Raw genomic sequence first — 24,579 nt, 5'->3', positions numbered from 1 at the left:
GAGATGAGTAGGAGGTGACTGGCACCCCAGGACCCTGGAGTTGTTTGTGCAGCCCAGTCCCCAGGTGCAGAATGCCTTGTCAGTGGGAAGGAAGAAGCGCCTGGCTCCTACTGCTAATGGCACTGACCTCCTCAGTGATGGTACCTGTACTTCTTCTCTTCATGGGCCCGTGGTGAGGTTGAGATGGAAACCACTTTTCTCTCCCTTCCCATCCCAAACATCATGTGCTGCTGCTTTACCTTAACTGGTAAAGTGATTACTTGGCTCTTGTCAAGCTGGGACTTGTCCTGCCAGAGAACAGGAAGGTCACTTCACCACGCCCTTTGGTTCCCTGTGTGCAATGACAATAGCCGTTTCTCTCAAAGATTGTTAGTGTTCAGAGGCATAGTCCTCCCCAAAGGGAAGGAGGAGGCTGTAGAGATGCACGTGGCTCAGCAGGTTTTCCAAATGGCTGGGGTTTTGAGTGCAGAGCCTTCCACTAGACCACCACTCCTCTTTCTTCTGTGTTGGTGCCTGACCCTACCAAGGGTGGAGCAGGGCCTCTTCTAGACAGGGCTCGCATTGTTCCCGCAAGTTGTCTTGTGCAGGGCATTTGTGGGAGGGGTAGAGTAGGAGTGTAAGACTGAGTTTCCTCTCTCAGTGAGCTAAAAATATAGCTGGGGAGTGATGACAAGCACAAAAAAATGAGAATGTCAGTGTATGTTCTGCATATAACTTCACAAAAGTGACAGGTGTAATATAATGAATAGAACCAGCAAAGTGTAGTCATCACTTTGTATCTGTGGGAGATTGTGGGGGGTTGGTTTCAGGGCCCCCACCAGAAATCAGAGTCCCTGGATGCTCAATTGCTTCATTTAAAATGATGTTGTATTTATATATAGCTTATGCACATTCTCCTTACTCCCCCGCCCCAGTACTGGGAGTTGAACCCAGAGGCACTCTACCACTGACCTGTATTACCAGCCCTTTTTATTTCTTTTTAAAATTTGAGTCAGGGTCTTGCTAAGTTACCTAGCTGTCCTTGAACTTGCAATCCTCCTGCCTCAGACTTTTGAGTTACTAAGATTATAGGTGTTGCCACCACACCTTGGTCAGACTTTTTTTTTTCCAAATTAAAAAAAAATTTTTTTTTTTGTATTGTACTGGGGATTGAACCCAGGGATGCTTAACCAGTGAGTCATATTCCTAGCCCTTTTTATTTCTTTCTTTTGAGACAGGGTCTCGCTGAGTTGCTGAGGCTGGCCTCAAATTTGCAAACCTCTGCCTCAGCTCCCCTGAGTCACTGGGATTACAGGCATGCACCACTGTGCCCAGGCTTCCAAATGTTTTTGATCCAAGGTTGGTAGAGCCCTTGGATGAAGAACCCATGGATGCAGAGAGCCAGCTGTGTTTCAGACAGTGATTCCAGGGTACTTGTCCTTTTGTAGGGTTACCATCGCGTGGAATCAGTCTATTAAACAGGATTGGTGTCCCATTATACTTTTCTAGGTTAAATGGTCCAAATATAGCATAATAAATACTTTTATTTGTAGTTGAGGGAAAAGATAGTATTTTTCAAAAAATGAGAAAGAAAAATAAATATGGGACATCATACATGTCTCCTGATAGGTGTACACGATACCACCTGTAAAGTTTTCTTGCTGACTAAAATACAGCCTGAGGGGATGAAAGGGACAGAGAAACTTTTTTGGAAGGGATGCAATCAGCAATTCCAAACTACAGGAGCCTTCACCCAGTTATTTCATCAAATAAATCATAAGGGGAAAAGTCTCAAAGATAAAAAGAGATCTAAGAGGTGAATGAACCAGTAATCACATGCAACTCTGTTGCAGACAAGCAAAACGAAGAAAGGAGCATGCGGTCATCTGGAGTGTGGCTCAGCAGCAGAGTGCTTGCTGGGCAGGGACAGAACCTTGGGTTCCATCCCCAGCACCACACAAACAAAAGCAAAACAAAAAGAGGGAGATGTCTTGACAGAAGAAAGATCAATGGTTGCCTGGAGCAGGGCAAAGGTGCCACCTGGCTGCACAGGGCAGGATAGAAATACCCATATCTTCATATGGTGGTACATACATTGAAATTCATCAAACTGTTCATAAAATGGGTACTTTCTTTTCTTCTTTCCTTCCTTTCATCCTTCCTTTCTTTCTTTCATATTGAACCTAGAGCCTCATTCATGCTAGACAAATGCTCTACCACTGAGCTACACCCCCAGCCCTTGTGTTTTGTTGTATGTAAATTAATTTTTCTGTAATTAGGTTGGTTTAAAAATTGATTGAAAATCAGTAAAAAGCTGGGGTTGTGGCTCAGTGGTAGAGCTCTTGCCTGGCATGACACTGGGTTTGATCCTCAGCACCACTTACAAAAATAAATAAAAATAAAGGTATTGTGTCCATCTACAATTAGTTAAAAAAGGTTTTTATGTCTTGTGTACACAGTGTTGAATCAGTTATTTCAGAGGCTTGATGCACCTGGACCTGATTTGTGCTGGGTTTCAATTTATCTGATTTGGGCTACATCTCTGTTGCCTTCCCTACTTAACATAAACTTTTATCATTTGAACCTCTGACTTTGCGTAGTGTCTCCAGTGTTTCCTTGTAGCCATAGAGCAGACTTGAATTTTATGTTTGTTCATGTCTGTCATCTGAAAGGACATGCATTTTGATGCTAGAAGAAATGATGTGAGCCAATCATGGTGGCTTGTGCACATAATCCCAGTAACTTGGGAGGTGGAGGTAGATGTAGGAGGATTGAAAGTTCAGAGCCAGCCTCAGCAACTTAGTGAGACTCTAAGCAACTCAGTGAGAACTTGTCTCTAATTAAAATACAAAAAAGGACTGGGGATTTGGCTCAGTGGTAAAACACCCCTGGGTTCAACTTTGGCATATACACATACCCGCCAATTAAAAAAAAAAAAAAAAAAAAGAAAAAGAAAAAAGAAAGAAATGATATGAACTGAGGATGTGCCTGGGTGATAAGAGTACTTGCCTAGTATGCGTTAGATCCTGGGTTCAATCCCCAGCACTGCAAGCAAACAAAATAATGTGAGAAGGATACATACCCATTTATAATTTATTGAACATTCAGTTTACTGCATTATAATAGTCAAGAACTAAGAATACACTTGAACTGAAAAGAGTCCTTTTGGATTCTAATTTTTATTTATTTTTTTCATCTAGTTTACCAACCAGTCAACATTTATTGAATGTGTTCTTTACACCAGCCACAGTGTTGAGTTCAGGGCTTAATGAGGATGAATACGATGCAGTGCAGAGCCTTACTGTAAGCATATCACTCTAGTGGGATGATAACTGTGTGTACCCATAATTTCAGCAGTGTAATAGATGCCATGGTAAAGGTGGGTGCAAAATCCAGTGGTGGCCACATTTACACAGTGACATTGCATTATGACCCCTTCCTGCCTCAGGCCTCCCTTGCCTGTCAAATCACATGAGTCAGTGGATAGTGTCAGACAGTTTGGCAATGGCAGTTAGAGCAAAACCTTCCTTTTGCTCTTGTAAATTTGTTATTTTTCCTTCTAGATCTCTAGTGCAGAGTTAAGATTTTGATATTCTTCAGTTCATAAAGCATAGTGAATTGTAAAGTCCCTCTCATGTACTTTTTGTTGTTATTTTCCCTCATTTCTCCCGTTCCCCCTGTCCCCATCAGCATCTGCTCTATTGTATTTAGTATATATGTCTGAATCCTCATGTGTTTTGTAAGTTAATATAAATAGTAGTATGTTGTAATTTTCATGCTGATTCATTTTCATTCAAAACTATATTTCTGGGGCTGGGGCTGTACCTCAGTGGTAGAGCGCTTGCCTAGCACGTGTGAGGCATGGGGATGGATCTTCAGCAACATAAAAAATAAATAAAATAAAGTCATGAAAAAAATTTTTAAAAGTATTAACAGACAACAAAGTCATTCAAGTGAAAAAGTGGTATTGTTAAACTTCAGATAAAACTGAAGTTTTATCAGCACCCCATGGAATAAATAAATAAATAAAGGTATTGTGTCCATCTACAACTAAAAAATTAAAAACTATATTTCTAAATTTTATCCATGTTGTTCTGTTTAAATGTTGCTTTTAGCTACAACTGGCATTGTATTTGTCACTTGTATTCACAGCATGTTATTAATCTGTCCCCTGCTGAGGGACACCTAGTTTGTTGTGGCCCCTGCCCTGCACACAGTGCTCTTACCAACAACCTCATAAGCCTTCTTAAGGACTTGCACAGGTTTCTCTGGCTAACTGCAGCAGGCAGCCCTGCTGGTCCCTGAGAGCTCAGCTGGTTCTTCTCATGTAGTTCTCAGCGTGTCATTGCCCCTCCCTGCTCTGCATCAGGCAGTGTGGTCACCGGGCATGGTCAGCCGGATTGTCCTTTCTGTGGCTGTGTGTGTTGTTCCTGGGTTGCAGCTCCACTCACTAGCTTTGCAGCCAGCTTTGGCATCTCTTTGTGATCATGCTCTAGCACCTGGTGGCAGACTTAGTAACTACGTTTTGAAAGTGTGAATGGTCTTCAGGGGCAGAACCTCAGTGGCCTACTTGCTACCAGATGCAGGGGTCACTTTTGGTTCTTCTGTGAGAGGAAGGCAGCTATCGTTTCAGAGTTTTGGGTTTGAATCTGGCTCTGCTGCTTATTTTTGAGACTTTAAAGATAGTCACTTTTCTTGCCTGGGAGTGTTTTTCATTTACAGAATGGAGATAACAACACTGAATTGGCATTTTGTGAGGAATTATGTAAAGTAACTTAAGAAGTCTCCCCTGAAACACAGCAGATCTCCAGCAGCACCAGGGTTGCCTCCCTAAGTTTTGAAGCTTGTTGCCTACCATGGCTGCCTCCTAAGCCCCAGGTATCTGAAGTAAGAGCAATATTTCTAACATAGGTTCTGTTTATTAGTTTGGGTACATTATATAAAATCAGCCAATATTATTGAAATTTCCCAGATGACTAACTGTTCCTTCTGCTGAGGGAGGTGAAAGCAGCCAGCAACCAGGAATGTCACCAGTGGTAGTGGGATGTACTCTGTGGAGTCCTGAAATGACTAGACCAGTTTTTGCCCTTTTCCTTTTTTTTTTCCTCCATAAAGAAGAAACATTTTTTTACATTCTCAGTGGACTAAAGGAGGTTTTAAACTGTTAACGATTAAAATTTTATTTTTTTTTAAATATCATATGATCAGCACACTTAAAGCTTCAGGTATTAGTAACCTCATTTAGGCTTCTTAACCAACACGAGCATATTTTCTGGAGTGCAAAATATTTCTTATTTAATACTTCGGTAACATAAAAGCACTTGGTTTAGAAAGAGAAATCCTTTTCTGAAGGCCATACCCACAAAGATACCCACAGCCAGCAACAGTCACTGGATAGAACCACCAGTGTGAGGAAGACATAACTCTGCAGTCTCTGCTCTACATTTTCACCTCATGAGGTGACCCTGGTTACTGAACTGGCTCATGGTTGGACTCCAGCACATGCACATGTGCTCATCACAGAGAGATCTGCATGCACAACCTTGGGTTCTCCTGGAGTCCAAGGAATGCAGATCCTCCAGAGACATCTTCAGGTATGCTCCCTCCTTTGGGCAGGAATCTCTTGGGAATGTTGAAGTTGTCTGACCACATGCTGATCAGCCATGTTGCCAAGAAGAGCCAGGCAGAGTCATCCTTTTTGTACTTCACTAAAGTAGCCAAGTGGCTTGTTCCTATTCAGAGAGCAGCAAAGTGACTCTATCTTCAGACAGGGAAGTAGCCTTGTCTCCAGTCCCAGGCAGGTAGATTTGTGGGAAGTGGCAGTGGGTTATATTTGTGATTCCGCCTCTTGGGATGAAGATGAGTGTTGTGGGTTTATCACAATGCTCACACATTTAAGCCCTCTGCAGATCCTGCACTGCCTGGGAGTATCTGCAAGTAAATCTGTTTTATTTAATTCCAGAGAAGGAAACATTTTAAAAATAGTTTTAAGTCTTTTCCAAATTGAGGCATCTGGATAATCAGAACTGATAGTGCCTCTGTGAATTTCAGGTTACAGGTCATAAAAGACCATTCGATTAACTGCTGGATTGTAGGAACTCCAACTTTCTCATTTTTTTCCCCCATAAAAAAATGTGATAGCAGTCTTCTACTTTTTGACCTGATAATTTTATTTCATTTTTTAAAATTTATTTTCCATGTGTATTTTTTTGATTGTCAGTGAACCTTTATTTTTTATTTACTTATTTATATGTAGTGCTGAGACTCGAACCCAGTGCCTAACACATGCTAGGCTACTCTACCACTGAGGTACAATTCCAGACCAGCTAATTTTATTTTTAATAATGATTCTACCCTTAAGATGAACAAGATATTTAAGAGTTCTTCAGGATCTTTTTATTCAGAGGTAAATCCTGATAATAGCCTCAACTTTTTCAAATATTTTCTTCAATTTAGTAATTTTTGTGGCACACACATAAACCGTATATTTTCAGAAGATTTACACTTTCTGTCCTCAGTGGCTCTTGAGATTCACTATCATATTCTACATCATTCTTTGCTTTGGCTCTGAGTAAGTATCCAGAATAGAATCAAAAGCAAATAAGCAGAATAAGGTTGAGTCTAAGTAACGAGAATTACTTAACAAGAATTAGTGACCCTGGATACCTTTTTTTCTTTCCAATCATTATCTCCAAACCCTTTTCCATTTTTGATGGTGTATTTTCTTCTACTGCTTCACTTCAAAGGCTAGAGAGTTACAGAGTTGGATCTGGTTGGAAACGGGCTACAGCATACAACCTGGAGTCAGGCCTGCAGCTCTTCAGCTTAACCATTAGTGCCTTCTTCAGGGTACAGGTGAAATACTGAGTGTCCCTAAAGGTTCCACCAACACAGCCTGCACATTCATCTTCTGGTTCCAGTCCAACTGACCAATCCAGTGAGTTACCCCATAGAAGGGAGGATTCTCTTTAACTTCAGCCAGCAAGCCCACTTCCAGACCATGTGAGTTACCAGAAGATATAGGCAAGGGCCCACTGTCTTGGACAGGTGAATTGTTTAGCTCTCCCATTGCAGACTGTGACCAATGTTTCCATTGGCATTGGGTATCTTTGTCAGGCTGAATGGTTGAGAGTGAAATCTGTTCTCTTTGGATTAGGAGTTAATGAAGTTGTGGGGGTGGTGAAGAATGTCTCAAGTGTGGAGATAACTCCATTAGTGACCTGCAGAGTCTTCTGTACCTGTAGCCTTTGGTTTATTATGACTGATGGACCTTTATCCCCTATACTTCTTGACATAAAGGCAAGTTTTGGAGGTCTTCTTTCCTGTGTCGTACTATCTAGGATAATACTGTTGATGTGCAAGAGAATTGTACTTTCTGTGCTTGCAAAACTACAAAGCTGTATTCCGTCACAGTTGCCATATCCAGATCAGCAAAATATCCTAAGCTCTCTTTTCCTGGCAAAACATCACAGAGTATAATTTTTCCAGATTCTTTAGTTCTCCAGCCTTTAAAGAACCTCTGGAGTTTGTTTCCCAAGGGGGGAAGTTCAGCCTGCATGGTGTACACTAGCCAATCCATTGTCATCATCTTCTATGATTTCCAGCTTATCCAGTGCAACAAACACACCACAGTCTTCATCACACTGAAAGAGCTGTTCCTTTCGTACACCCCTGTCAGTGAAACCTTCACCATGACCTTCTTCCAGCGGTTCTGCTACAAAGAGTATTCCTGACATTGCCCTTTCTGCTAGCAAGGGTCCTCAAAATGCACAACTCCCAGGACCTTCTCTTCCCTAGACCTCAGCTGAACTCACAGGGCAGCCCGTGTGACCTGGAGGCCTTGGCTTAGTGACTTTGTTCTTCTTCTTTTTTTAAAAAAATCTTTATTTTATTTATATTTATTTGGAGATCCAAGATGGCGGACTAGAGGGAGGCTGCGTTCCTTGTCGCTCCATAACTCAGGTTTCAAGCAGAGGATATCTGTTTCTTGGTGAGACAGTTTTTACTGCTTACCCAACCCCTCCTGTTTACCCCATTTGTCTACTGCGGTCACCTGCAGTCTGCCAGCATATCGACTACTTTTTGAGTGCAGCTTGCTCTCTGTCTGGCGCCTACCATCTGCCATTTGCCTGCCTCTTGCCTGTCCATCACCTGCCTCTGACCTACCCATCACCCACTGAGGTTTACCTGCCGATAGTCTAACAGCAGCCAGCAGACTGACTGTAGACCACCAGTGGAGCTCCAGCTGCCTGCTGTTGCCTGGAAATTCACTGTCACAGTACACGCAGGTTTGGTTACATGTGGCTGCCACCATTCTGAGATAACAGCCAGGACCTGTAGGACCCCTGACTGGACTGACTGCACCCTGCCTCCAGGATCCCACAACCAGACAGACTGCACCCCACCTCCAGGACCCCTGCCTGACCAACCACACCCCACCTCCAGGACCTCCAGCCGACCATACCCACACCCTGTACTGCAGTTCCCTATTTGCCAACACATTTGGAAGCCAGAGCAGCCATCTTGGATAGTCCTGGAAGCTGTATCTCCCATCTTTAGGTGGGGCAGGTCCCATCCTGAGATGCCTGCTGGAGACTGGAAACTCATTGTAAGGTACCTCTCGTACATCAGTTTACTGAAGACTGGGAGGTTTGACTACTATATGACTGTTATAGTGTAGATTTTTTTTTCTCCTTATTGAAAAAGTTTAAGTTTTTATTTCTTTACTTTTCTCCTCTGTTTTCCTTTTGTTTACCTGTTCCCTCAGAGACTCTTTGACCCCTTTTGCATGCTAACAACCAACTTCTTTGGATTACACGCTCACTCTTTCTATGATCTAGAACTTCTGTATATTCTTTTCTTATCCCATTAACAACTACGTCTTATACCCTTTCCCATCCTCTTTGTCCTCCATTAAAAATTGCAGACTTTAATTGCAAATCTATTTGTTATACTGTAGATAATAATTAAACCCATTCTGTTTATTATGACAGTATTGTTAACATCCTCACAGGGGCTATTTGGTTTAGGACTGTATATTGTCTGTACTAGGCACTGCTAATATTGATCTCCCCCTTAAAGAAAAAGAACTGGAAAAAGATTAGGGTACAAAAGATTAGCCTATAGGGGGGAAACTGCAATACCCCAGATCTGACTGCTAGAGGGGAAGATACATGAACAACATGAAGAAACAAGTGAAGAAAATGATCCAAACAAATCTAGATTTTATATTAATAGAACCCAGTGACAGTATGGTAGAAGAAATGTCAGAAAAGGAGTTCAGAATATACATAATTAAAATGATTCATGAAGCAGAGGATGCGATAAGAGAGCAAATGCAGGCAATGAATGATTATACCAATAAGTAGTTGAAAGAGCAAATGCAGGAAGCAGAAGATCATTTCAACAAAGAGATAGAGATTCTCAAAAAAAAAAAAAAAAGGAAATCCTTGAAATGAAGGAAGCAATAAACAGAATAAAAAACTCAATGGAAAGCATCACCCACAGACTAAACCACTTGGAAGACAGAACCTCAGACAATGAAGACGAAATATTTAATCTTGAAAATAAAGTTGCCCAGAGAAGATGGTAAGAAATCATGAACAGAATCTCCAAGAACTATGGGACATCATGAAAAGACCAAATTTAAGAATTATCAGGATAGAGGAAGGCACAGAGATACAAACCAAAGGAATGAACAACCTATTCAATGAAATAATATCAGAAAATTTCCCAAGCCTGAAGAATGAAATGGAAAATCAAATACAAGAGGCTTACAGAACACCAAATGCACAAACTCACAACAGATCCACACCAAGGCACATTATAATGAAAATGCCTAACATTCAAAATAAAGATAGGATTTTGAAGACTGAGAGAGAAAAGCATCAGATTACATATAGGGGGAAACAAATACCGGTATCAGCAGATTTCTCAGCCCAGACTCTAAAAGCTAGAAGGGCCTGGAACAACATATTTCAAGCTCTGAAAGAACATGGTTGCCAACCAAGAATCGTATACCCAGCAAAACTAACCTTCAGATTTGAAGATGAAATAAAATCCTTCCATGATAGACAAAAGTTAAAAGAATTTACAAATAGAAAGCCTGTGCTACAGAATGTTCTCAACAAAATATTCCATGAGGAGGAAATGAAAAACAACAATGTAGGTCAGCAAAGGGAGGAACTACCTTAAAGGAAAAACCAATCAAAGGAGAAACCAAGGAGTCTGAACCTCTCTTCACCATTGGTAATTGCCAACAGTAACTGTGTGAATTGTTTGTTTCTACAGTATCCATTTTGTTAACAAAGAGAACTGCATGAGGTCGTTCTAGTCTTTTTAATCCCCACCTGATTTTTATTGTGTTTTGCAGAAGAAACCCTCAAGTGCCCCACAGATGGTCTTGGATATAATTGTCCTATGCTCCCCTTTGGTTGTTTAAGGAACTTCTGTGTCTGTCTGTGACACTGCATTCTTAAAGAAGCTAATCAACAAAATTCACTCTTCCCAGTAGTGTGAAGTAACTTTTTCTTTGCTCATAAACCTGGACTCATTGTGATAGTAACTTCAGAACATAAACTCAGAAAAAGGAACCACTAGTAAGTTTGTTGTAAAATCACAAAGGATAAATCACTGGCAGTCCCAAAGTGTATTTTTAGCAATTTGTTGTCCACATTGTAAAAAGACAGCAAATCCAAATGCCTCCAATGTGTGGGCCCTGCTTAGCTGAACCTGCTACCTCAGTTTTCACCCTTTAACTTTTCTGTCCTCCTTTCCTCAGTGTGTCTCTTGACCTTCCTGTCTCCTGCTGCTTAGTTCTGCTAGTGGCTGCTGCAGGCATTGCTGTTGATTGACACTAGGGCCAAGGATCTTGCTAATAACCCTTATGCTTTTCATCAAACAGCCCATAGGATCGTGGGTTACAAGACAGCATATGTGAGAGATGTCATAGGAGTATTTTTACTACCAGTCCTCTCTAGAGGCCTCAGGCCTTCTGAATGAACAGTTTGGCTTCTGCGTATTGTTTGTGTTAACTCGAAAGATTCAGCAGAGCTTTCACTGCACATCTATTACTTAGAAAAATATTAAACAGAAAAAAAAACTAGATCAGCAAGAGAGTGGATACTTGTCCTGGTTAAGTGCGACAATGAGCCAGACATTTGATTAGCTTCCTTTTTATTCAGGTGCCTGCTGTGTGCTCCGTGTTTAATTCCTCAGAGATATTTAAAAAACAGCTTTAATGTAACCATAAAGCATTTATTCTTGAGGTATACATCAAATCGTCATTGCCATCGCCTGAGGTTTCTCCCTGCCCTGGCCTGACATCCCTGTTAGCTTAATTCTTTTTGTGGGGTGGGGGGCACTCTGTACTGCTGCCTGGGACCTTGCTGACGTCCCCTGAACTTCAGCAGCAGGAATTCTGTGAGGGGTTCCTTCAGCTCTTCCTTCCTTACTTCTGGATATCAAATGGTACACCCTGTCATGCCATTTCTGAATTGGATAAGCAAACATAGGGACAGATGGTAGACTGGTTATGAGGATATGTGTGCGCTTGTGGTAGAATTTTTTCTTGGTTAATGTGGCTTTAAAAGCATTTCTAGTGGTTTGTAGTTTGATATTTTATTCCAATTTGGAATTACCCTGTAAATATGAAAGTCCAGTGGGTATTTTTCCCCACTCACTTAGCACTAGCTGAGGTGTCCTGGCTGAGGGTGCCCTCCAATGGCCCATGTGGAACTTGGTCACAGTGTCACACTCTTGTCCCTCCCCAGCTTTTGCTCACTCTTGGGCTTCTTGTTGGCCAAGTGCCGACGTTGGGGATCATCCTTCTTATACCCTCTTTGAATTTCTCATGTCCTCTAATACCTCCAGTGCTCTTCATTTGTCCTCCCCACTCATTCTTTTCATTATACTTTTGAGCAAAAAACGTACCCCAATCACAGCTGTACATATCCCGGAGAAAGGAGACACCAGATCTATAGGAGAAATTAGATGACCCAAGAAAGAAATAGTGTTGCGACCTTGAGAGCTTCTGAGATGTGCAAGGGGTTCCCCAGAACCCTTACAGTGTTGCTCACCTTCTCAAGCTAAATTTGCTTTGTCTTAAGCTTTAGAATTCAAGGCAAGTAAAACAGTTCTTCAAGTTTATTTTCCTCTTAAGCGATTAGAATTCCAGTGTATTTTGTGTTTTATACTCAGAAAGTACGCTGACTCTGGGTCTCCCCACCCATCACGGGTGCAGTGTGTGCCAACAGGTGGCAGGACCAGCCACTCTGTCCTCAAGTTCAGGGTCTGCCCTGCCAACCTGCAGCTTAGCTTCTGGAATATGTCCATTTGTTAACTGAATTCTTATACTATTTATTTGTGCTTTTTAATTCATTATCTGTAGTGAAAGCAACACAGATATATAATCTCTTATGTGGTTTTACAACAAAGAATCACCCTACTGAGACCCCTTGCTTAGCCCTCCAGCCCTAGTTTGTTCTTCCAAAATTCAGCTTTTACTTGCAGAAGCTGAGGAACTTAGGGGAAGAATATGGATGAAACAGACTGCCCAATTGCACTGCCACGAAGAAAGCTCAACATACTCCTGTTTACAGTGGTCATGGCTCAACAAAACATTCAAATCCCCTTTTTATCTTTTCCTTCAAAGAGCACTGTATTTACAAATAAAAAGTTAAGAGTAATAAGCGCCATAGTTTCCAGTCTTTTTAGAGGTGTGAGCACCTATCATTATTTGATTTCATTCTCCCAACTTTTCCTAAGTACTTAGATAGTCTTTGAGATAGAATTACATCATTTTACCATTTGAAGCCTCTGTGGTTTTGTAGTTGTTTCCTGTCTGACATAGTTATCCATTCCAAAAACTCCTGTTACCAATTTTTACTCCAAAGACTGGGTCATTTTTCCCTCTTCGAATTGTGAAACCAGAATCAAGTCTGAACACCAGTTGAGGAGGACGGAGACTTTTATTTTTGACCAAGAACCGGTGAAGTGGGAGATAAACTCCCAAATAAGTTTCCCACCCCTTGGGGATCAGGAGGTTGTAGATATAAGGTAAAAGAAATGAGAGGGAAAGATTGGCTAAGAAAGGAGAGGGATTGACACATCTTTTATTATAATGAAGTCAGAGGTGGTCTGGCAATAACTGTGGTAGCCAGCCCGCCTGAAGAGGATCTTCTGTCTTGTATGCAACTTGTCCTCAAAGACAGGCAAGATTGGGAATGGGTAAAATATTCAGCTAGGCCACCCAGTTAGTCCAAGACCAGGGTAATGGTCTCTGAAAGTTGGCCATCTAGCCTTGGCCCAATTCTTCTATGCAGCAAGAACTCAGGATTTTTTAAAAAGGAGGTCCATTCCATTTATGGGCTGCCCTAATTCTAAGAAAATTCTGTGTGCTCAACTGAAATTTAACTCATGGAAATTTTCACCATAAGTCCTGATTCATCTATTTGTAGCAACAAATGACTCTGTTGTCTCTTTCTCTCTGGATGCCTGTATTAACTTTTCATCCATCATTTTGTGACCAAAATACATGACGAAAACAACTTAGAGGAGGAAGTTAATTTTGACTCATGGAGTCAGAGGTTCAATCTGTGGTCAACCAACTCCATTGCTCTGAGCCCAAGGTGAAGCAGAACATCATGGTGGAAGAGCTTGGCTCAGGCTGTGGCAGCCAGGAAGCAGAGAGAGAGGAGGAGCCAGAGGAACAAGATATAATCCCCAAGGACACATCCCCAGTTGCCCCATCTCCTTCAGCCACATCCTACTTGCCTACAGTTACCACCCAGTACAGTAGTCTTTCATATCACTAACCCATCAAGCCTTCTGGTAATCTAATAATTTTACCTCCAACCATTCCTTCATTAACACAGTTTTTGGAGGACAGCTATATCCAAACCATAACATTGCTCTTCAGCCATTGAAGGGCAGCCTCGTCTCCCTGGTATCTCCTGGCTGAACTTGGCCCACTTTTCTCTTGGCTTATGGGGGTGGGTGGGTGGTGTTTGAAAATAGCCCTATTTCTTAGTGAGTTGCAAATTTTCCATTTGTCATTTGTCTTCAGGCATTCTTTACAGTGGTGTTTGCCATGCAGAATTTTTTTCTGTAATGTAATAAAATCTATCCTTTTTTTTTAAATGACCTCTGGGTTTTATTCATGCTTTTGGATTTTGATCACAGTTAGAAAGGCCTTGCTTACTTTCTGACTGCTTAAAAAATATTTTATTCATCTTTTCTTCTAATGCTTACATAGATTGTGTGGGGGCTGTGTGCATGTTTAAATCTTTAATCCATCTAAAATCTGAATCAAGAGGTGAGATAGGGATTCAAATTAATTTTTTTTCCAACCAGCTACCCAGTTATTCTTTTTATTCATTTTCTGTCACTGATTCAAAATGCTGTTTCATTAAATTTCTGACATACTTGGATCTAGTCCCAGGATTTTTCATATGTTTTGATGTCAAGCAAACCATCACACCTTCACTATTAACATTTTGAGCCTAAATGTAAAACTTTATATATGTGTAATCTAGTTAAATGTTCAACCTGCCACCTGATCTGTCAAGGTGACCTAACTGTGATTTCTTGCAGTGGCAAGCTTCCTCCTTTGCCACCTGCAGGTTAATACCCATCTTTTATGTCATTATCTAGACCATTGACCAAAAGAGTGACAAAAACTTTGGCCAGTGTGGGACTGTCCTTTGCATTCTAGTAGAGAGCCCTCATTCCTTTTTCCTGCATTAGAAATGTAGCATGAAACATTAGAACTAGTGCTTTAAATCTCTGTATCAGTTGTAAGACTAAATCTAGGTCATCTAATAGAATGAAGAGAATGAGTAGAAGGGTCCCTTTTATTTGTTATTTCCCAAACTTCAGTGTGAAAAGAAATAACCCCAGAGCCTCATCAGTAGGTCTGCATTTCTAATGAATCTCTGGGCTGTGCTGATGCTACTGGACCATTGGCTACCCTAAACCTTGCAGGACTGAGACCAGGGTAGTAGCTCTGGAGAGGCCCTGGGTCCATATCCAAGGAGGCACTGACTCTCAGGCTTGTGCACAGGCCAGTTTGCCTCATCCTAATCCCAGCCACAGTGTCTGTGTTTCAGAGTTGTTAGAATTACAACTGGTGGAACTACTAAACAGAACTCTTGAGTTGAGATCCTGCTATCTAGTTAAAACAGGTTCCCTGGGTGAACCAGAGCTTGATTCAAAAGGGGGAGTTCTGACTTCTATAGTTAGTTTCTTAGATATGTCATGTTGTGAAACCAAAGCTTACAACCTGAAGATATCATAGTACACTTACCTTTAGTTTTGATGATTTGCTTGAGCTAATATTTGGCTAAACCCTAATATGAGCAGTGGTTATGCAGTTGGTGCCAGACCACAGAAGTAGGCCTGCTTGAAATTGACAGAACCAACCCTGTCCTCATGTACATGGTTTTCGCTCAAAATCCAACTATTTTATGTTGTTAAAAGCTTAATAGAAGGCACACCATTCTGATGTATGTGAGAATCTCCTTGCAGGTCCCCGTTCATTGGATCTGGGTGGGCCTTGATTCTGCAGGGCTGACTGGCCCTGGGGGTCTTCAGCTGTACCCTACAAACAAGGAGATTTTTGACTGATCTCTACTTGAAACGTCTTCCTAAAGTTTAGAGGATTTTGGTTAGGAATGTTTGGAGAAGTTCTTGGACTTCCCCAGCACACAGTTGCTTCAGTGACCAGGTCGAGCAGTGCATTCTCAACTACTGGTGGCCAAACTTAGGCACTGCCCATCTTGCAGCTGCCGCTGAGGCTGGGAGAGCAGTGCTCAGGGACCATACCAGTGTGTGTTTAAAAACCGGGGAATGTGTGGTACTTACATGCCCCCAAATCAAAAGATACAGAAAGATCCACGGTGAATAGTGTCCTCACCTCCACTCCCAGGTCTGCTGGGGTCGCAGTTTCCTCTCACCCCCAAACTGTCAAGTTACTGTACAGCTCTTGATCACTTCCTTGTGTATCTTCGTAGACATTTTTATGTATATACAAGCAAATATGAATTTGTATCTAATTGTATACATTGTATCTTATCTTTAAAAATTAATGCTAGCACACGATGGATGTTGCTCTGTATCTTGATTTTTCTTTTTTTCATTCAGCAATTAATTCTTGGGAATTTTTCCATATATCAATATAAAGAACTTTCTTCGATTTCTTTCAACAGCTTCAATACTATCTTACTACATGGATCTACCACAGTATAACTAGAAATTTATTTACTGATCAACTTCAGATTGTTTCCAAACTTCCAATTATAGTGCTGCAGAGAATATATTCATGTTTATATTTTTATGTATATTATGTATTTTGTTACCTGTTACTCAGCAACATTATTTAATTTTTTAAGTCTCCCCCATCCCAGTAACAGGAATTGAACCCAGGTGTGCTTAACCACTGAACCACATCTAGCCCTTTTTTATTTTCCATTTTGAGACAGTCTTGTTAAGTTACTTAGAACCTCACTAAGTCACTGAGACTTGCCTCAAACTTGCAATCCTCCTGCCCCAGCCTTCTGAGTCACTGGGACCATAGGCATGCACCACCTCGCTCATAATTTTTAAGTCTTAACATTTTATTTTCCTTGAACTTCTGATATGTTTAATACTGCATCATTATTTTTGTGTCTTTAAGTACTTTCTTGGTGGGTTTGGCAAGTGTTGACTTGTTCTTAATGTAACATTAACACTAAGCATCTGCTCACACAGTTGTCCCTCACTTACCCTGGGGTATTGGTTCCAAGACCTCCTTTGTATACCAAAATCCATGGATGCTTAAGTCCAGTATATAAAATGATATAGTATTTGCATATAACCTATGTGTATCCTCTGAATGCTTTACATCATCTATAGATTACTTATAATACCTAATACAGTGTAAATGCTATGTAAATAGCTGCAATACCATATTGGTTAGGGAATAATAACAAGAGAAAAAGTTTTATGTGTTTAGTACAGACATAATTTTTTTCATGGAAAAAAAAAGTAATTTTATTTTGTGCTACTAGGGATTGAGCCCAGAACCTTGCACATGCTAGGCAGGTGCAGGTGCTCTGTCACCCCCTGAACTATATCCCTAGCCCTTTTTATTTTTCATTTTAAGACAGGGTCTCACTAAATTTCCTAGACTGACTTTGAACTTGAAATCCTCCTCCTCAGCCTCCTGAGTAGCTGGAATTATGGGCGTATGCTACCTCACCCAGCTTTCCTGAGTATTTTTTATTGCAATTGATTGAATCCATGGGCATGGAACCTATGGAATGGAGGGCTAGCTGTGTGGGGGTTCCCTTTCCATAACCCAGGTAGAATGTGTTCATTTCTTAAGAAATCAGCATCTTATTAAAAAGGGAAAAAGGAGATAATTGCTGTCCATGTAAACCTGATGCTTTTACTAATTCACAGATGTTAGTTTAAACCAAAATGTTGCTCCTGAGAAACAGGGCAGGGGGGCATGCTGCCATCTAACTCTGTTTGTCCCTCAAGAGAACTAGGATAGTGTGCTAAGGATGCACATAGGTCATATGCAAATACTGCATCATTTTACAATTTTACATTCTGACCCCTTACACGTTAACCACCTTCATTAGAATACCCAAATCCATTAATGATGTTTCTATCTGGCATGCCATCACTGAGAAAACAAAATGAATCACAAACCAAGTTTTGCCTGCAAAGATGTACAGTCTATCCAGCAGGGACAGTAAAAGAGGCTGTTTTTCCTGATGCAGCTTTTTAAACCGCAGTCAGGTGGTGCTATTAATGAAAACACCAAACAAAAAGGGCGATTTCCCTCCCAAGCAGTGCTAGATTATAGCAGGGTTGTGTCTTGCAATTGGATTGCATCTTGTAATCAGTCCCGCCTTATCAGTGAACACTGCTTGTAATGGACCGCTGGCTCCAGGAGACTTGGGGTTATTTGAAACCTCTTGCTGTCTGGAAGAGACATCATCTGTTGCATTTTCACCTTCCTCATGTATTCTTATCCAAGCACTTTATTTTTTATTTATTTTTTGTTTTTTGGTAGTACTGAGGATGGAACCTAGAGGATGGAACCTAGAACTTAGTGCATGCTAGGCACTGAGCTACATCCCAGCCCTTTTAATTAATTAATTAATTAATTAATTGATTTTATCTATCTATCTATTTATTTATTTATTTATTTTTTGTGGTACTGGGGATTGAACCCAGGGCCTTGTGCTCCTGAGGCAAACGCTACCAACTGAGCTATATGCCCAGCCCCCCCCTTTTAATCAATCTTTTTGAGACAGGGCCTCATAAAATTGCCCAGGCTAACCTAAAACTTAGGATCACTGCTTCAGTCTTCTTTTTAGAAGCTGGGATTACAGGTGTGCATCACTGTACCCAGCTCTGAGCATTTTAGAAGCTGTGGTGTTACTGGCCTTACTTGTCCTGGGAAGGAAGGCCTTCAGGAACAGATACTGAGTACTGTGGGTGCTCAGTATCAAACACACTGTGGGTGTGTTTGATTGTTTTGTAGCCAGGACCCTGTGTGTGCTCAGCTGGATTGGATTTGGTTGGTTCCAGTTCCTTGTTAGTGTAATTCTTGCTCTTTCCTTTTGCACTTGCCTGTCCAGATGAACCAATAACCCAGAGAGGAAGTGGATGGAAAATGGAACATGGCATGATGTTTACTTAGTTTGGGAAGCCATTTGCTATTGAAGATGTTTGTGATAGAAAAAAAAATGCTGTCAGTTCTATGAGGTGCATGATCAGGAAACTTGGTCAGAAATTCTTGATTATTGCCTTTTCTTACTTACTGTACTTAGCCTTTTCTTGGGCCCAGTCCTTATCAAAGAAGGCGAAGACTAACAGTAGCAGTAATGCTTGTTTGCTGAATGGCAAGAGCTAGCTAGCTAATCAGGTGGGATTTTCCAGTTTTTGTAGGGTAAGGCACAGTAGCATGAGTCATTTCTATAACAAAGAAACTATCATATCAAAGGAGTGAAGAAGGGTTTTTAGAGAAGGGGGAAATAAAACTGGACTTGTAGCATGTACCAATAGAAAGGGTGAGAGTGTAATCAAAAGAAATGGGATGTTAGCATGCAGAAAAGGGAGAAAGAGACTCTGAGGGAACAGGTAAACAAAAGGAAAAGAGAGCAAGAAAAGTAAAGAAATAAAAACTTAAACTTTTTCAATAAGGAGAAAAAAGAAAATCTACAGTATAACAGTTGTATAGTAATGCAACCTCCCAGTCTTCAGTAGCCTGATGCATGAGAGGTACCTGACAATGAGCTTCAAGTCTCCAGTAGGCGGCTCAGGATGGGATTTGTCCCACCTAAAGATCGGAGCTAGGGCTTCCAGGATTATCCAAGATGGCCGCTCTGGCTTCCAAATGTGTTGGCAAATGGGGAGCTGCAGCTCAGGGTGTGGACGTGGTCAGCTGGAGGTCCTGGAGGTGGGATGTTGTTGGTCAGGCAGGGGTCCTGGAGGTCGGGTGTGTTTGGTGTGGTTGCGGGATAGTGGTGATAGGGCGCAGTCAGTTGGTCTGGGGGTCCTGGCAGTAGGGAGCAGTCAGTTGTCGTGAGGGCCCCAGAGGCAGGGAGTGATCGGTCGGTCTGAGGGATCCTGGAGACGGGGCTCAGTCAGTCTGGCCAGGGTCCTATGGGGCCTGGCTGTTGTCTCAAAATGGCAGCAGCCATGTGTAACCAAACCTGCAGGTACTGTAACAGTGAACTTCCAGGCAACAGCAGGCAGCTGCTGCTCTACTGGTGGTCGGCCATCAGTTTGCTGACTGTTGTCGGATGATCGGGAGGTGAACCTCGGGCGGTGAACCTCGGGCGGTGGGTGATGGATAGGTGTAAGGCAGGCGATGGACAGGCGAGAGGCAGGCAAATGGCGGATGATAGGTGCCTGATAGTGAGCAATCTGCACTCAAAAAAGGCGTCCATATGCTGGCAGACTGCAGGTCATCACAGCAGACAAATGGGGTAAACTGCCTCACCAAGAAACAGATATCCTCTGCTTGAAACCGGAGTTACGGAGCAACAACGAATGCAGCCTCCCTCTAGTCCGCCATCTTGGATCTCCCTCATGTACACATTTACGTGGGATATAGGAGAGATCAGGTATCCAGCCCTCAGAGGCTCCTGTGTGACTTCAGGTGCTGTGGAGAGAATGTGGGACAAAGGGAAAAGGAGAACAAAGCACTCAAGCAGTTTTCTTTCAGATGAGACTCAAGGTAGGACCTGTGTCTGGTTCTGAGATAAGACATGAGGCAAATAAAGGTGCTTGGCTTATTTTTAGACCTACAAGTGTACTGTATAACAACTTAGACAGCTGGATGTAAAAAATGTTCCTTCTCCTTTCTAATCTCACATTCGACTTCTAGTGTCATGTGGTGACTTACAGTGTAACATCATGTGATGCCCTTGAAGAAGAAAGAGGATTTAAAAGTAGCCAAGGACAGTCAGGACTTCAGTAGTTAGTAAGAAGTCAGCAAATCTCTACTTAAAAATCAACATTATAGAGGAATGCAAATTAAAACTTTATGAGATTCCATCTCACTTCAGTCAGAATGGCAATAATCAAGAATACAAGTAACAATAAATGTCGGTGAGGATGTGGAGGAAAAAGTATGCTCATGCATTGCTGGTGGGACTGCAAATTGGTGCAACCACTCTGGAAAGCATATGGAGATTCCTCAGAAATTTTGGAATGGAACCACCATTTGACACAGCTATCCCACTCCTCAGCGCATACCCAAAGACTTAAAATCAGCATACTGTAGTGATGTGGCCACATCAACATTTGTAGCAGCACGATTCACAGTAACTAAGCTATAGAGACAACCTAGGTGCCCTTCAACAGAAGAATGGATAAAGAGAATGTGTTACATATACACAATGGAATATTACTCAGCCATAAAGAAGAATAAAATTATGGCATTTGCTGGTAAATGAAAGGAACTGGAGATGATGGTGCTAAGTGAAATAAGCCAATCCAAAAAACCAAAGGCCGAATGTTCTCTCTGATATGCAGATACTAACACACAATGGGGGTGGGGAGCACAGATAGAAGTTCATTGGTTTAGACAAAAGGGAATGAAGGTAAGGAGGAATGGGAATAGGAAAGACAGTAGAATGAATTGGACAAAACTTTCCTATGTTCACATATGAATACACAACCAGAGTAACTTTACATCCTGTACAACCACAAGAATGGGAAGTTATACTCCCTGTATGTATGTCAAAATACACTCCATTGTCATGTATATCTAAAAAGAACAAATTTAAAAAAAGAAAAATAAAATTAAAAAGGAGGGGAAAATCAACAATAGCTGGGCCTGGTGGCGCAGGCCTGTAACCCCAGTGACTCCAGAGCTCGAGACAAGAGGATCACAAGTTCAAGACTAGCCTCAGCCACTTAATGATACCCTGTCTTTAAAAAAAAGGACTGGGGATGTGGCTCATTGGTGAAGCACCCAGGGGTTCTATTTTATTGGAGATAGGGTCTTGCTGAGTTGCTTAGGGCCTTGCTAAGTTGCTAAGGCTGGCTTTGAACTTGTGATTCCCCTGCCTCAACCTCCTAAGCTGCTGGGATTACAGGCATGTGCCACCATGCCCACTGAACATTGACCTTTTCATGATTCATTTTCTTTGCCCCACCCCATCTCTGTTCCTATCATATAATGCTTTGCACATAGCAGACTATAAATATGTGCACTTTTTAGAGACATATAAACTAGTAGCTACTCCTCACAGCAGCTAGAATCCAGTACAGCAGTACATAGTACAGTTCTTTGATTATCCTACTCAAAATGACCAGTGTGTTTCTCAAAACAAAGCAAAACACAAGCACAAATGAAGTGCTCTCCTTTCGTATCTCCCTAGCAGCCAAATGAGAAGAGACTGAGTCCTGCTGACTCCTAGGCAGGAAAAGAATTCAGTTTTTAGGAAGAGAATTCCTGCTTCTCACCAGGCTACTATTTTTCTTTAGTTTCATGTTGTTTCTTTTTCTTTCATTAAAATAGAGGAAACAAAACAAAACAGTCCCAGACCTTTCTACTTTTTTGGCATGGCTCTTACATGCTGCATTTGGAATGTTTGACCTAATAAATTTCTAAACATGCCAGGCATTGTGGTGCACACCTGTAATCCTACAACTCAAGAGTCTGAGGCAGGAGGACCACAAATTCAAGGTCAGCCTCAGCAATTTAGAGAGGCCCTAAGGAACTTAGTGAGACCCTGTCTCAAAAAACAAAAAGGACAGGGGATATAAATCAGTGGTATATTGCCGCTGGATTCAATCCCCAGTACCATTTTTTTCTCTAAAGACAATTAAGACTTTGCCTTGGCCTCCCTTCCTTTTTCCCTTCTCTCCCTCCCCCTGGCAGTGTTGGGAATCAAAGCCAGGTCTTGCCCTCTACCACTTGTGCCTTCTACTACTGAGCTAAATCACCCCCCAAATCGTCCTTTAAATTTTTCTATTGCTTTCAAATGCTTTGTACATAGCACTAGGCTTTTAAAAGTAAGTTGTTATTTTAAAAAATTAAAAATGTAAATGAACTTGTAAATTGCTTCTGCTGGATTAGAGATTTCCAGTAAAAGAGATGGAATGAAGTGTTCCCTCAAACCCTTGCTCAGACAATGAGAAGATATGCAGAAACATAAGAAACAATGGAAAGCTCCCAGAAGTTCTCTGCAGAGCCTAGTGCAGCAAGACTTGCAGGTCTGTGACTTTTGTCAGAATGTGTGCCACCCACCCCATGGTGGCTTCAGGAATGAAATGGCCATGGAAAACTGCATGGTAAAGATGCCAGAGGCCAGAGAAGAGAGGTCAGGGTTCAAAGTGCAGAGGGAAACTCAAGTCCTGAAGGCAGGACCGAGGCCCAACTGTCCGGTAGAAACTGCCCAGATCTCTAGTTGACTGTTAATAAGCTCACTCCAGACAGACAGGGCAGACCCCAGGAAGCCCAGCAAAACACACAAAAGTAAAAACCAACCAGCCAACTAAAGAAATAGGAAAAAGTGATCACAACCAAGAGAGGAATCTACCCTTGAAAAAAACTAAACCAGATGAGATATATGTTTAATGCTTTAAAAAAAAAAAAAACAAAAAACACTGTGTGTTCTTTGTTCTTAAGCTCAGGCAGTAGAAAACTGAAACCTTAATGACATGGGGTGTCAAAGGACAGACCCTGAGACTGGCAGCATAGCTGGAAAATTAGGGGGGAATTACACACACACACACACACCCACAAACCACAGTGTGAGCTCCTAAATCTGAGTATAAGCTGCTTGAATCCATGACTGTCTGCCAAATTACAGGTGCAGGGGAGACCCCAGGATGCCAGGCTAAAACAGCAGCAGCTAGAAGCTGCAAGATCTGAGCCATAGTAGCCGCAGCTGCATACCACAATTTGCAGTTTGCATTGCAACAAGTTAACTGCCTAGATAGATCCTCAGAAGTGAGGACACAATAGGATCCAGAATATGGCAGTGTGTTGTGTCCAGTTTTCAGTTTATAAGTGCTAGATATGTAAAGAAACAGGAAAAGTGTAACTCATACGGAGGAAGAAAAGCGATCAATAAAAAGCGACTCCTAATGTGTATGTGGGTAGATGCTGGATTTTGCAGTCTGACGTCTAAGCAACCATTATACATAGAACTGGCGAATTTTAGGCAAATGTGATAAATAAGAAAAAAATAAGTGATTAGAGAAGTTGTAACCAAGACATGGAAACTGAACATGAAAGTTATAGAGCTGAAATAAAATAGTAACTAAATTTTTAAAATCACAAATGTGCTCAGCATCAGGGAAAAAAACCTGTGCTTGAAGATAGATCAGTGAGAAGTACCCCACCTAAAGAAGAGAGGGGAGAAACAGTTACAGAAAAGTGAACGGATCCTGAGACCCCAGGGGTAATATCAAATATCCAGGGCAACTGAAGAATAGGAACAAACAAACAAACAAATTGGAAGAAATAATAGTCCCCAAACATCTCAAATTTGGTAGAAAACATTAATTTACAGATTCAGGATATTCATTGGAGTCTATCTTAAGTACAAAGAAAAAGCCCTCACAAGCACATCATAGTAAAACTGGTGAAACCAAAGGTAAAAAGGAAATTTTGAAAGCAGAGGGGGATGACACAGTATCCCAAAGCCATTGACTGAATTCTCATTTGAATCCTTGAAGACCCAGAGACACCGGAGTGATTGAGTCAAATACTGGTCATTAGTGGGTCTCAACCAAGAACTTAAGATTCAGAGAAGCCATTTCTCAAAAACGAAGGCTAAATTTAAAATTTTTCAAATACATGAAAACAGAAATTTTATCACCAACCTACTTAGACTAAAGGAAGTTTGGGGGATGAAGGGAAATAACATGTAACTCACACTTACTGGAAGATATGAAGGCATTGGAAATGGCAGATAACATGGGTAAACTAAGACTATATATGAGGAGTTGGGGTGTAGCTCAGTGGAGTACTGCTTGCCCAGCAGGTTCCAGGCCCTGAGCTCAATTCCCAGCACCATAAAAAAGAAAAGGAAAAGAGACTATGTATTTTTTCTTCTCTCTTCTGTTTGTAAGACATGATTT

The 24,579-nt window shown here is 41.5% G+C and overlaps 1 protein-coding gene, 1 long non-coding RNA gene and 1 pseudogene across 2 annotated transcripts in view; 2 read left to right on the top strand and 1 right to left on the bottom strand.

Moving 5' to 3' along the window:
• Positions 1 to 24,579, top strand: part of Pacs1 (phosphofurin acidic cluster sorting protein 1) — a 180,801-nt gene that overhangs the window by 54,376 nt on the left and 101,846 nt on the right. The gene's annotated exons all lie outside the window — the stretch shown is intronic.
• Positions 5,427 to 10,518, bottom strand: LOC124958331 (ubiquitin carboxyl-terminal hydrolase CYLD-like; annotated as a pseudogene).
• Positions 20,045 to 23,110, top strand: LOC124958274 (uncharacterized). Its single transcript, XR_007103862.1, has 2 exons — positions 20,045 to 20,457; positions 22,175 to 23,110. It is a non-coding gene; the product is annotated as an uncharacterized LOC124958274 (long non-coding RNA).

The sequence above is a fragment of the Sciurus carolinensis genome, chromosome 11 (genome assembly GCF_902686445.1).
Source record: "Sciurus carolinensis chromosome 11, mSciCar1.2, whole genome shotgun sequence".
NCBI classification, from domain to species: Eukaryota; Metazoa; Chordata; class Mammalia; order Rodentia; family Sciuridae; genus Sciurus; species Sciurus carolinensis.
Note: the sequence above shows the minus strand (reverse complement) of the source record. Positions and strands in the feature narration are given on the sequence as shown.